The following is a 13926-nucleotide window of genomic DNA, read 5'->3' as shown; positions in this document are numbered from 1 at the left end:
GCCCCACAAATTGTGTATCTGGTCCTGGTAATTGGTCTAGGCCTGGACAGAGAATGAGGCTCAATTTCAGAACTATACTAATAAGGCTCAATTCCAGAACTTTGTTGGACTTTTTGAGAAAGCAGGGCCCTTTCTACTGAAGTGGTAAGCCTGGAGCTTCTGGGGGTCACAATGTGCACAATCTGCCTGAGAATGAAGCCAGAGAAAGGCAGAGCTGAGAGAGTGTCTTGATTAAATCACTGGAGTTTCTGGGCCTAATCAATTCCCCTATTATTTTTTGCCTGAGTCAGTTCTGGCTGGGTATATCTGCAACCTCTCAAAAGTTCCAACTAGTACTGTTGCAGACTGGCTTCTCCAGATCAGTACTGAGACAGGGTTTAGGGTACAGGATGCTTATTAGGATACATCTGTAAAGGGAGGGGGAGGAAGCAGGACTGGGCAGAGGAAGAGGTCAAACTTCTGCCTCTTGCAGGCCCAGCAAAGCCTCAGCCAACCTGGCAGTGAGCTGTGGATGGAATATTGCTTGTCTGAGGTATCCCGTGTCGGGCCAAGGTGGCCAGGCCTTCATACCCTGACTTGTTCAGTCTCAGGATGGAGCTGCTCCAGGAAAGGTGTGGATTTGAGTGAGACAGCTCTCGGCGGCTGAGGCAGAGCCCAAAGGAGTTGATAGCCCAGAGTTGTCTGCTGAGCTCACCTGCTGTAGCTGGGCAGCAAGTCCTTCTTTGGAGAGGTCAGTGTGCCCATATCTGAGCTTCAGTTCTTCAAAAAGTAGAACCCAAGGCAAAGGTTTATGTGCACTATTTTATAAAGGAGTGCCATCCTAGGGAAGCAGAAATTAGGGGAAGGGTGAGGCAAGAAAGGAAGAATAGCATATAAGAAGGTGTGTTACAGAGCTGGCCTCTATTTGGTCCTAAATACAACCGATGCTCCATCTGATTGTGTCCCAGGACACAATGTCCCAGGACATTCTATCCTGAGGGAGGAAGAGCATCCACAGATGACCCTGGCCCTTGGACAGCAGGAAGGGGCATTTAGTGTCTCTGAAGTGGCTTTGTAAAGGGTGCATATTCCAGGTGCTGGGAATACTGAAAGGTAATCTTTAAACTCTTCTGCCCTCAAGCTGACCATCTAGCTGGGAAGAGGGAACACATACGAAAAATAAACAGGTGATCTAGGTGAAGCGGGCTGTTGGTGCAAACTAAGGGTGTACACAATGCGCACCATGGCACCTCTGAAAAGCACTGGGTGTGAGAGACTAGAGTAGCAGGCTGTTTACTTAGAGGTGGGGGCCTAGGGCTGGACCTTTCAGTTAGAACTTTTATAGCTGGAGAGACAGGAGCAAAGTGGGGGGAGCCCAAATGGAAATGCACAAAAAACAAAGAGACCACATCTTAGAATAGCAAATGGATGGGAGGGCTGAAGGTCTACAAGAGAGCTGGGAAAGAAGTTCTGAGCAAAAGAAAAGGAACAAAAAGGGAAAAAGGGGAAAGGGGCCTGGTGGAGATTCGTATTATCATATGTACAAAGCCAGTATTCTTTTAGGACCATGAGGTGAAATTCTCTTCCAAAGGTGTCTTCTTCCCCACTCTCTGGGTACAGTGGTGTGGAATTGCCAAGTGCGTATTCTAGGTTATGTCTATACATGGTTTATGGAACTTCTTGCCATGTAGATTTTGGAAGTGCTTAACTTCAGCATAGTTAGCAATGACCACATATCTCTTTTCCCGGAAACATAAAATCCCTCTTTAAACAATTAAAACTATAATTGGCTGAAAATCTCTTATTCGGCTTGTCAAGGTTTAAGGAAAGGAAGCAAACATTAGAAACTCTTCCAGTCTTGCCAGCCAGCTGTGAGACAACTGAAGAGATATTCCAATCATCCCTTTAATTTGTTTCTTCATGTGTTTTCATCATATTTCTCAAGTGCACAAATGTAGCAATTGTACTGGATAAAACACATAGAAATGGGATCTGTAAAGGTGTTGCTTATTCAGAAAATGGGGAGTTATTGATTCCAGACCTGGCCTTCTGATTTCTGCCAGAAACTGCACACCTGGGTTGGGAAGTTCTGTCTTTTCTGGAAGTTGATGTGTATGGAGAAGTTAAAGGAGAAGGGAGATGCTTTCCAGAATGATTTCTTTTTCTTTCAAGTACTCACCGTGGGTGCTTACACATCTTCATTTGAGATGATCCTGTGGGTTTGCAGAAACCTTGGTGCATTGACAGATGGTTTTGGGAAACTGTGACTACTGGAGTGTTCAAAGGACCCCTCCGATATGCATGGTGTTGGGGGAGCTTAAGGTTAAATTCAAGGATCTTAAGTTCACTCCTCAAACAAATTGCAAATGAGACTTGTTTCCTTTGTTGCAGAATAAACAGATGGTTAGGGCACCTCTGCTCTTTAGTATTTGCAGCTGCAGAGGATGGAGGCCTGCATAGCTCGTGTCACTCTATTCTCTGATATGGCCCCAAGCACCTGGTCATTATTTGTTTATTATTTGTTTAAGGGAACAAAGAAATGGGCTCTCTACTCCCAGGCAGTGAGAAAAGGCATTCCCTTCCTATGTTCATAAAGCTCCAGAGGCCTTCCCCCTACAGAGAGCTATCAAATCCCAGGTTTGAAGGGCCCCCCAGTAAGTCATCAGGGGCTGTGTCCTTGTTTTGTAAGTTACTTTCCTGAGGCAGGGTCAATATTATTATTCCCATTTTGTATATTTTACACAGTAGATCAATTTTCAATTCCCAACAACTGAACTTCCCCAATTTTTATATGCTGAAACTTACCTTCAATCATATGGGCATAAAGAATATGCATACCCACCAGAGCACTGTTTGACTTCAGGAAGAAATTTTATTTCACCTTAAAATATGGTCTATAGGAGCCTAATTGTGAAAAAATGCATTGTGTGTGGGCCTCTTCTGTGTATTTAGATATGGAAGAATGTGAGCAGTCGCCAGATAATATAATTTTCATCCAGCCCAATATTGAGTGCAATGAGGAAAATGCCACTTCTGCCACTTTTGTGATTTATACGTGCTTATATACCCTTCATGTTTAGTCTATATGAAAGGCAGACATTTATAGTTCTATAACCGGAGGAATAAAATTTGAATGTGTAGTAAAACAAGAAATGTCTTTTAAATGGGCTTTAGAAACAGAATGGGGGGAAGTCGTCAAGAGGCCACAGTCACTAATGTCATTGGTTATTTTGCTAGATGGCCCCTCAGATGGAGGCCTGGCAGACGCAGGATGGAATTCCGGCTGATGGGTAGTGGGAGATGGAGTGATGGCTTGCTGGAAGCGACTAAGATACAGCAACACAGTAATCCGGGCTACCCATAAAGCAGCCATAAAGCCCGGATGAGAAATTCCTCCTGCCCATGTGATGCATCCTTATTTTTTTTTTTTACTTTTAAAAGAAGAACTATTTTATGATTTGGCATAGATCATTGACTGTAGTGCTTTTCCATTTCAGATATCTCCCAGCTGTGTTCTGTGTCAAATTTACAAAAAAATAACCATTATTTCCACAAAATGCTGGAAGATTGAGTGGCCATTTGCCCATCGGCACCTATCACTTCCAGTATAACTCCCTTGGACATGCATTACAGAAGCCACTTACCGGCCCCAAGTGATGTATGGGAAAGAGGGAGCATTAAAGAATGTTCCTTGTGGTGATGGGCAGCTGGTGTTGTTGACTCTCCTGCAGCTCTTCCTCTTTGTCCTAACAGAACTCGGCAGACCAGTGGGAAACCTGTGTCATGTGGTTTGAATGGAGATGAATCTGTTCTCCCTCCAACCCCGGCCACAGGGATGTCATGTGACCCAAGCTAAGCCAATCAGAGTCCTCCTCAGGACTTTTCCATGAGCGCTTTAAGGGAAGACTGGTTCATTCCAATAGTATTACTAAGCTGGGGGGATATGGGCTTAGGGTTGCTGGCGGCCATTTTTTTAAGCACATGGAGAAAAACATCCTAAAGACTGAAACCAAGCCAAGCTAGGTTCAGAGATGGAGAGAAACCAAACTCATTACCCAATTTAAATCTCTAAATTCAGCCATGCTTGATTCCAGTAATAAACCTCCTTTTAAGTTTTGTGAACGAATGAACTTCCTTTTTTGCTTAATGTAGTTTTAGTTGAGTTTCTTCTATTACTTGCCACCCAAAAAAGCCCTAAGACACTTGAAGTTTATAAGGAGACTGTATTTAGTCTATATTTACCTGCCTTCTTTATAGCCTGCGTTGGGGCCATGTGACTAGTTCTTGCTAATAGACTATGAACAGAAGTGATCAAACGTTGAGGCATTGGAGAGATGGTGTGCTTCCTCCAGCTCTCTCTTCCACTTTTGCAGAGATGAAGAGCCCATGTCTACCAGATAGTATAGCTAGAAGATGATGGAACCTGCATCAGCCCAGGTCCCTCAGACCACATAGACAGAGCCCCCTACTAGCCTTAGCTGTGTTAAGCCACTAAGATTTCAAGAATAATTTGTTACAGGCACCTAGGGGCTTATGATAGAAGTTAAGCTCAGCTCTATGGAACAATTAAGAAAGTTATATTTTTCTTTTTTCCCTGGAGTTTGTGGCGAAGATCCATGTCTACCAATTACGTTTCTGTAATGCTTCTTCATAGCATAAGAAGTAGAGGTAGGGAGTGTTAAAGAAGACATAAAAAACCAAGAATAGGGCGACGATGAGCATGGGAGCCCTCTTCAGTTTTGTGCCTAGAGAGAGGTAGAGATCTCAGCCTCAAAGGAAACCAACATTCACTGGGTCCAACTGTGAGTCAAGCACTTTACCTATGTTATTTCATTCCATTTTTACCAACAAGATGATACAATTTCTGTTTTATTGACAAGGAAATTGAATTCCAGAGAGATTAAGTAGAACCACCTTAATTAAGTAGATTCCTGGCCAGAAAGGGTCAACTTTGAACCTTATCTGTCCAGCTGCACAATCTAGCCCAAATTATTGTTATTACTATTAATAGTAGTATAAATATTACTTACAGATAATCCTTTCCAGATGCACTTAAAATACCAGTCTCTCCCAGCCACCCTTCAACATAGAGAAAGCAAGATCCACCCAAATCTGGTCTGAGTCCTGGGGTTCAACCGCATCAGTGCTTTAGGAGCAAAATGAATGCCTCCCAGTCCCCTGGCAATCCTAATTCCCCTATCGCTGAATTCTTATGTCCTTTGTCTGGCCACCATTGGAATGTGCCAGTCTTTTTCTTCTATATCTATTCCGACACTGTCCTTCTTAGCTTAATCAATTTTGCTCTTGGGCACACAGCCAATCCGGGTCCCATAATTCCTCGTTCCCAGTTCCTCATATTCTCTAGGCTATTTCTCTTTGCCTTGACAAATTTCCTATACTGATGGTCCTCATTTCTAACTAATTGGTCAGCCAACATCCTCCCTTCAGCTTAACCTACAATTTTCTTAATCTAGATCCAATCATTTTCTCTGTACTTATGAAAGACTGCCCCATCATTCTTATCTCTTTGCAACATTAGCATTCTCAAAAAATATTTTTAAGTGATAACCTTCTGTGATCAGTGAGAGAAATTCAATTCAGTTTCAATTCACAGTAATTTGGTGAAAGAGATTATTTCTTTTCAAGCTTCTAACTTATCTTAGCTTCAATAAGTGTCTCTTATTCTAAATCCCCATGCATTTATGCCAAATATATATTGGTACCTGAAGTGTAGAACATGACATTATAGAGAAACTCACTGGTCATTGTAGGATTCCCCCAAACTAAACACCAAACACAGGAGTATATCTAGAAGTTTGAAGAGTCAGTGGGCCTCCAAATATATAGAATCAGACAAAACTATCCACTGCTTCATTGCCATAAATTAAAAACAAAACAAAACAAACCCATGGAGAAGGAGTGTAACTTTCCCAAAGGGAAATCTGGGGAGGAGACCAGGATTAATTCTCTGAATTTCCATGAAAGGACACCAGTGATCATGAGCTGTCAGGGTGTTCCTGCAGTCACACTTAAGTAATGTCATTGTGCTACAGCACAATTAGGACTCCTTATGGCCTCTCACTTAGATCAGTATTTATGAAGGCTCAGGCTGCAGATTATGAGCCAAAATCTGGCCTTTTTCCCACCAGTGACTGAAATAATGCATAAAAGCCCATTTAGTACATCTCTGTGAACATCACATTGTCATGAACTCATCCCTGAGACAGTAAATTCTATAAGCATTAATGGGTTTTATTCAACAAACATCCATTTTGTAGTCAGACAATTTTGCCACAGACACCTGCCAATTCAGTCTAAGAAGAAATCACTAAGCTTATAGAGTTGTCATTTTAAAAATGAATATGTCTCATTATCTTTATTTATATCCTCTTTACTGCTCCACACTATCAATCCAGAAGACCTCTGAAGCTTTTTGGGGAAAAAATTGTTTTCCAGTCAAAATTGAACACTGTACTTTGCCAATTAACAATGGGTTGATTTTGACATTAAGTTCTCATTGATTTTATTGAAATAGGAAAGTAAGCAGAGGTCCCTGCCATCTAGACCAAAGTATATATCCTAGCATTGGAAGGTTTCATGAGAGATTAGGTGGAAGGAAGGGACCTGGGTTCTAGTTCCTTTGTGGCCTGTCACTATCTAGCCATCAGGCTCTCGCCAAGTCATCACACTACTTTGGGCTTCTGGTTTCCTTAACTATAAGTTTCTGGTCCTCTAGAATTATTCGCTTGCTTCAAGCAAATAGGATATCAATTGTCCTCCCTGCTCAGCTTTCTTCCAATGTCTCTGTCAGGCAAACTCCTATTCAGCCTTCAAATCCCAGCTCAAACATTGCCTCTTCTTTGGTTCTCATTAGATTTAAGACACCTTCTCCTAAGCTTATGTTTTACTTTATAAAGAGGACATTTTTATACCATGATAAATACTATGGTAGGAGAAACAGTGGTCCTTCGAAGATGCCCATGTTCTCATCTCCAGAACTTGTGAATATGTTAATTTACATGGCAAAAGGGACTTTGCAGATATAATTAAGTTAAGGATCTCAAGACAGGGAGATTATCTTGGATAATTTAGGGGGGCCAATGCCCAATGTAATTATAAGGGTTTGGTTTTTTTTTTAAGATTTTATTTATTCATTTGAGAGAAAGAGTGAGAGCATGAGCAGGGGGAGGGGCAGAGGGAAAGGGAGAAGCAGGCTCTCCACTGACCATGAAGCCTGACTTGGAGCTCGATCCCAGGACCCTGGGATCATGACCTGAGCCAAAGACAGACACCTAACCCAGGTGCCCCTTATAAGGGTTTTTATATGAGGGAGGCAAGAGGATCAAAATTAGAAAAAGGAGATGTGACATTGTAATGATGCAATTCAAAGATGGAGGAAGAGGCCATGAGCCAAAGAATGTAGGCCTCGAGAAGCTGGGAAAGGTTAAAAAAAAAAAAATTCTTCCCTGAAGTTTCCAGAATGAACATAGCTCTGTCAACACCTTGATTTTAGACTTCTGATCTCCAGAACTATAGGAGAATAAATCTGTATCGTGTTAAGTCCCTGAGTTCACAGTAATTTGTTATAGCAACAATCAAAGACCAACACAAGGATTCTGATATATGATACAGCATACTAATATTATAACTGTTTATTTGTATGACTGTGTTCTTGCTAGCCAATGAACTTCTTGAGGGCAAGGACCATATATTTTTATCTTTATAGTCTCATTTCTCAGAAGAGTTCTTGCTACATAGTAGATGCTCAAAAGATATTTGTTGAAAACCTGAATAGATGGATAAATCTTGTTTTACCAAGATAGTGTCAGAATTTAGGGGACAAATGACTGGCTCAAGGCTTCCCAGTAATAAGAATGCTGCCCAAATGCTGCACTTTCTCTGGGATGTGGTATTTTTTGTGACTCGCATATTCACTGAGAGTGCCACATCGAAAAGGTTGTAGTATAGTTATCCCCATCACTTCATATAAAACCAGACTACACAAATCTAGACTCCTTGGTAGAGAGTGGTTTTTATTTATTTATTTTAGGCATAATTCTTGAGATTCCATAGGGGAAAAAAAAACATTCAAACATTGGCAGAATGCATTATATCATACAGTTTTACTTGGAGCTCTTTCAATGATTCAATTTAATGCTAAGTAGTCCAGATTTTGAGTAGTAAAAATATTATGTGCACTTCATCTGTTTGTTTAAAATGGGCTCTCTAAACAAAACCTACACTTTGCTGGAAGTTACTAGTGTCAGTGGGTGTGACTGTGCGCATTTACCCATCACAGAATGGAGAGGGGTGGGGTGGGGGAGAGGGAGGCAGAAAACCCTCCCCCCATCCCTCCCAGTGTCAAGGTGCGGCTGAACTCCCACTGGCTCCGCATTATGGTCCCACATGGGCCCTGACAAGAATAAGAGCACATTTTTGAGCACCCGTCCTTGGAAGAAAGCACAAGCGTGACTGCCATTTACACTGCAGATGGTTTGGGTTGTCTCAATCTTTGTGTGAACAGCTGCTTGTTGTCCTCTCGCGGTTGTAGGAGACTTTGTTCTGTTGTTTGGCAAGTTCCTGCGTCCAAAAAGTTACTCCTATTTGAAAAGGGAGAGGAGTTGGCTTATTGTCATCTTGTAAGAAGAGTTCAAGTATTTTAACACAAGTTTCACTGAGACAGAAAATTCTACAGATGCCCATTACAGGGATGCACTTTAATTCCAATGGTTAGGGCCTGACATGGCTGTTGAAAGAACTTACTATTTTAGGGGTTCAGATTCTGTTTTTCATCAGAATGCGTATTTAAAATTTCACTTATATTTGCAGCTAGAAAATCTTTAGGACCCTTCAATCTGCAAGTGTTTTTTTGAATGCCTAGTCCTCAATAGTGAGATGAAGGAGGAATAAAATGTGCTATGTCCCCACAATTGAACTTTCAGCCTCACTGAGAAGATAAGCCATCACCCCCACCAGGGAAAAATTTGGGTATAAGGCACATGTATTACATAACTTTACTGAAAAGATGTACCAAAAATGTTAAATATTTTTGGGAACAAAAATACACTTCTCCTCCAGCCTGGCACAACCATTTTCATTTGCATATTGCCATATGTGGCTATGTACAAGAAAGAAATATGCAAAAACAGTGTTTCAACTTTGCCATGATCTCCCCACGGTTTTCCCTTTATTCCTCCTATGGTGTGGGAAGGTGGTACACAGTATGTTTGGAAGTTTATGAACAAATTTTTATAATTTTAGCACTATAACAATTAATAAAGTAATTCTCATGTCTTCCTGTACCCATGACCTTGTCATTTATGTCTCAGCTCAAGTGGTGTCTCATTGGAGAGACCTTTCCTGACAACACCATCCAATACAGCTCTCTAAACTGTCATGGTCTCATATACTGTTTAATTTTCTTCACAGCCCTTATTTTAATATGAAATTCCTTTTTCCCATTTATGTGTTTGCTTGAGTGTTCTCTTGTAGTCCACATTGGAAAAGAAATGGTGTCAGAGCAAGAAACTTACCTGTTTTTACAGCTATATGCTCCAAGTACCTACAACAGCACTTAGCATGTAGTGGGACCCCCTTTGACACTTGAGACTGAGTTCATGAAATGCAAACTATCAGTCTTTGGTCTAATTCATAATTAATATTACTCAGAAAAAAAACCAGAAAACAAAATTGACAATGACTAACACTTGCACACAGTAAAATTTATTATACATGAAAAATTGACTAAAGAATCAATCTTGGCAACATGGAAAATTCAAAAATTGATCTGAGGAAAAAATACTTGGTTGAAACAATTGACACACAAAAAACAGACAATGGCTAAAACTGCATATGGAAAAATTTGCCCTTGACTAAAAAGTGACAGAAGAACCAAATTTTCTAAACAAAATTTGTTATCTATTAAATTTGACCCTGGACAATTAGACTTGGTGGAAGTAAAAGTCATAAAAGAAAACTCATAATAGCAGAAGATATAATAGGTAACATTTGATATGTTTTGGGGAAAAAAAACCTGATGGATAAATCAAATCTTCATCATAAAATTCATGAGAAAGAATTGATTTTGAGAAAAATAATCTTAGTGAAATGAAAATGAAAAAAATGGAAACTGAATTGTTTATATAGAAAAATTGATCAAATAATGCAATTGGCTTAATGTAGTTTGATTCACAAAATTCCTTCTTGGCGATGATAAAATAATTCTGATTAAAATGATTGTGTTTATAAATATGGAGTCAATATATTCTTATGGTCAAAATGGTGGGATAACAACTTTCTACAATCTGCCCATATATACAGCAATATAAATAATAAACCACCAAATTGTGAATCATAAACAGTCATAAAATAGGCCAGTGTAAAATGTGCTGAGAACGAAAAAAAGTCATAAAATGTCAGGGGAGTCTCCTCAGAAAGCAGGGCAGCCACTAACCAGCTGGACAGGCTTGGGAAAATCATTCAACTCTCCTAGGTCTTGGACATATTCAACAAGAGTTTGAGCTACAAATTTAGATTGAAGCCAACTACATACAGAGTGCTAAGAGTAGTGTGGGCCACTGAGAATGGGAGCAGAAATACTAACAGGATATCATGGGCTCACGTTTAGGGGCTACCTGCATTCAGGGGATATGAAGATGACAAAACACTGGAAAAAGAGGCAGAGAAGGAACAAATCAATAAGAGAATAGAATAGTGTAATGGAAGAGGGCCTCAGTGTATTTGAAAGGAGACAATTAAATACTATGGGGAGATAATGTCAAGAACAAAAAGGAAGCTCTTAAATTTGTCTAGAAGGCCAACTTTAAAATGGAGGCTGTGGTGTTGGGACATCATAAGAGGTGACCATCATTGAGAATAAGAGAATGCTGGGAGCTTGAAGGGGAGGCCTCTTGGTCAGAGCTTTTTAGTTTCCTGGTGACCGTACCTGAACTTGAGCAAGCACAGGCAATAAGGTAAATTCATTGGCTCACTTGTTCAAACTGCAAGTGGGGTCATAGGTATGGTTGCTTCAGGTATGACTGTAACCAGGGACTGGAATACTGCAAGACCTTTTTCCTGATTCCATCTCTGCTTCTCTGTGGGTTTTGGCTTCCTTTTCTCCTACTGCTTTTTATACTTGGCAGAGGGAATTGTGGCTGATAGCTCTTACACCTCAGCTGTGCCGCAAAAAAAGTTTCCTTAATTCCAATGTTAAAAATCCCAGGGCAGGGGCACTTGGGTGGCTTAGTCAGTTAAGCATCCAACTCAATTTTGGCTCAGGTCATGATCTCAGGGTCGTGAGATTGAGCCTCTCGATAGGCTCTGGGCTGAGCATGGAGCCTGCTTAAGATTCTCTCCCTCCCTTTCCCTCTGATCCTCCCACCCCCATTCATGTGCTGTCTCTCTCTTAAAAAAAAAAAAAAATCCAAGGGTAGGACTGGCCCATCATTATTGTCAATGAAGCAGACCATTAAGAAGGCACAAGAAGGGGGGCCTGGGTGGCTCAGTCTGTTAAGCGACTGCCTTCAGCTCAGGTCATGATCCCAGGGTCCTGGGATCGAGCCCCGCATCGGGCTCCCCGCTTGGCGGGAAGCCTGCCTCTCCCTCTCCCACTCCACCTGCTTGTGTTCCTGCTCTCGCTATCTCTCTCTCTGTCAAATAAATAAATAAAATCTTAAAAAAAAAAAAAAAGAAGACACAAGACAGTTTCCAAAAGAGGGGAGATTACTGATTCCCAGAACACAGATGAAGAGTTATAGGATGGATAAAATGATATGTCCACTGCAAGCAGTTAGGAAATACAAATGCTTTCAAGATTAAGCAAAAGAACATGTCTAAAAGCAGAGAGGAACAGATGAAGTCGAGAAGGAAAAGACATAATAATAAAGGAAAGACAGATGGAGGAAGGTGAGAACCCCAAAGCTCAGTACTTTCTTGATTTCTCTAATCTCTCCCTCTTCTAGTTTGGTGATCTCACTGACCAGTTCTCCTGCTTCACTCTAAGTCCAGAGTTTATCTTCCCACCTTCTGATCCAGTTCAGACTTCTCTTTCTATGATGACTCTGCACATCTGGGAGATGCTGAGAGCCTTGGACTCTGCCTCCTCCCCAGCACGGGAACTGAGAAGGCTGGGCAACAGACTGCTAGGTCTCTTGAGTCAGAAGCAAAGATGGAGAATTCAACTCTTGCAAAGAAGGGAGAATGGGCATCTTCCTTGTAGACAAATTGGCAGAAATAAGTAAAAGGATACATTTCAGCAAAGACAGATTTAGGAAAGGAAAAAGACAGGTCATTGTAAAGGAAAGGGTGAGTGGGGCATTTTGGGGGGCACGGCCTCAATTTCTTGAGAAAAGTAGAAGTCAAAGCCATCTACTGCTAGGAAGGATGGAAATGTAGGAGCGTAAAGAGTGTATTAGTTTCCTAGGGCTGCTGCAACAAATCACTACAAACCAGGCAGCTTAAAACAACATAAATCTATTCTCTCACTGTTCTGGAGGCCAGAAGTCTGAAATTAAAGTGTCATTAGAGCCTCATTTCCTCTGAAGACTCCCGAGGAGAATCCATCCTCACCCTTTCCAGCTTTTGGTGGTTGCTGGCATTCCTTACTTGCTGCATTATCCCAATCTCTGCCTCTGCCTTCATATGGCCTTCTGTGTGTGTGTCACATCTCCTCCGTCTTTCCTCATTGGATCTAGGGCCCATCCAGATAATCCAGGATAATCTCATCTCAAAATCCTTAATTTAATTACATCCTTTCCCCAAATAAGGTAATATTCACAGACTTGGGGATTAGAAGGGTGTGTATCTTTTTTAGGACCACCATGTGAACCATTATAAGGGGAGAAAAAAAAAAAGGTCTGAATTAGCTGACATAGAAAAGTAGGCTTGGAGCATGGAATGGAAGAATAAATGTGATTACTGAAAAGAGATGATGGCCAAGTCAGAGTTGGACACATGAATTTTTCATAGGCTGAGACTGCATGATTTTCCAGTAGCTTTTGGCAGCCTGGGAGCAGGAGCTGAGCAAGCAGACAGCAGAGGTAACTCAGAATGGGGTGTTTATAGGTGGACTTAACAGAGAGTTAAGGAGATGAAAGATCTCCTTTTTCCCACTTCCAGCTATAGAATATGAGATGTCTGTTTATTTCAGCAAAATAATACGTGTTAATTCATCTTGTAAATTGTAAAGCATTTAATGAAATAAGGAGGTATAATTTTTATTTGTTTCCCTCACTCCTCCCTATACTTTATTCTTATATCCCAGGTATATTCTTACTATCCAACTCTATTTTCATTCCTACCCCTCAAATCCCCCCAAAATAAAACTTTAAGCAAAATCTCTAGTTCAGTAAATCCAAACTGTTTTTTTTTCATGAATGATGCCTGCAATAAACATAGACTAAGTACAATAACCACTGATAAATACTCCCAACCTCTCCTGGCTCTCCAAAACCCTGGTGGCAGAGTATCTGTCTGTATCACAAGGTTCTAAAAAAAAAGTGTTAGAGAATTTTCATCTATTGTTGGGACCAGAGATCATTCAAAAACCAAGCCTCTGGGTCACTATTTCCAGGGCAACGCTCAACAGTTCCATCTCATCCTGGAATGCTTGCTGGGGAAGCAAAAAGCACAGGTTACTTCACAAGCTGCTAGATCTGTGATTTTTAAAGTTCATTTTTCCTCTTTATCTTTTTCTGTCTGTTGAAAAAACAGCGGCAGAGCTCTCTCCTCAAACAAAAACGTGTATCAAACAGATGAAAGTGGAGATGCCATGGTTGAGGTTTGGGAGGGGATCTCAGCACCTCCCCCAGCCAGCTTCCCCAGCACCCTAGTGTCTTTCCCCACGGGCCCCTCCTGTGCTGCCCCCTGAGCACCTCTAAGAAATAATTTCTGAGCATTTGCACTGGGTAAGGATAGAGTAGGCTTAAGAGTGCAGAGGACAGAAGC

This window comes from Leptonychotes weddellii, chromosome 3 (genome assembly GCF_054177405.1).
Source record: "Leptonychotes weddellii isolate Sample4059 chromosome 3, ASM5417740v2, whole genome shotgun sequence".
NCBI lineage: Eukaryota > Metazoa > Chordata > Mammalia > Carnivora > Phocidae > Leptonychotes > Leptonychotes weddellii.
The sequence above is the reverse complement of the archived record's forward strand: the minus strand, read 5'-3'. Positions refer to the sequence as shown.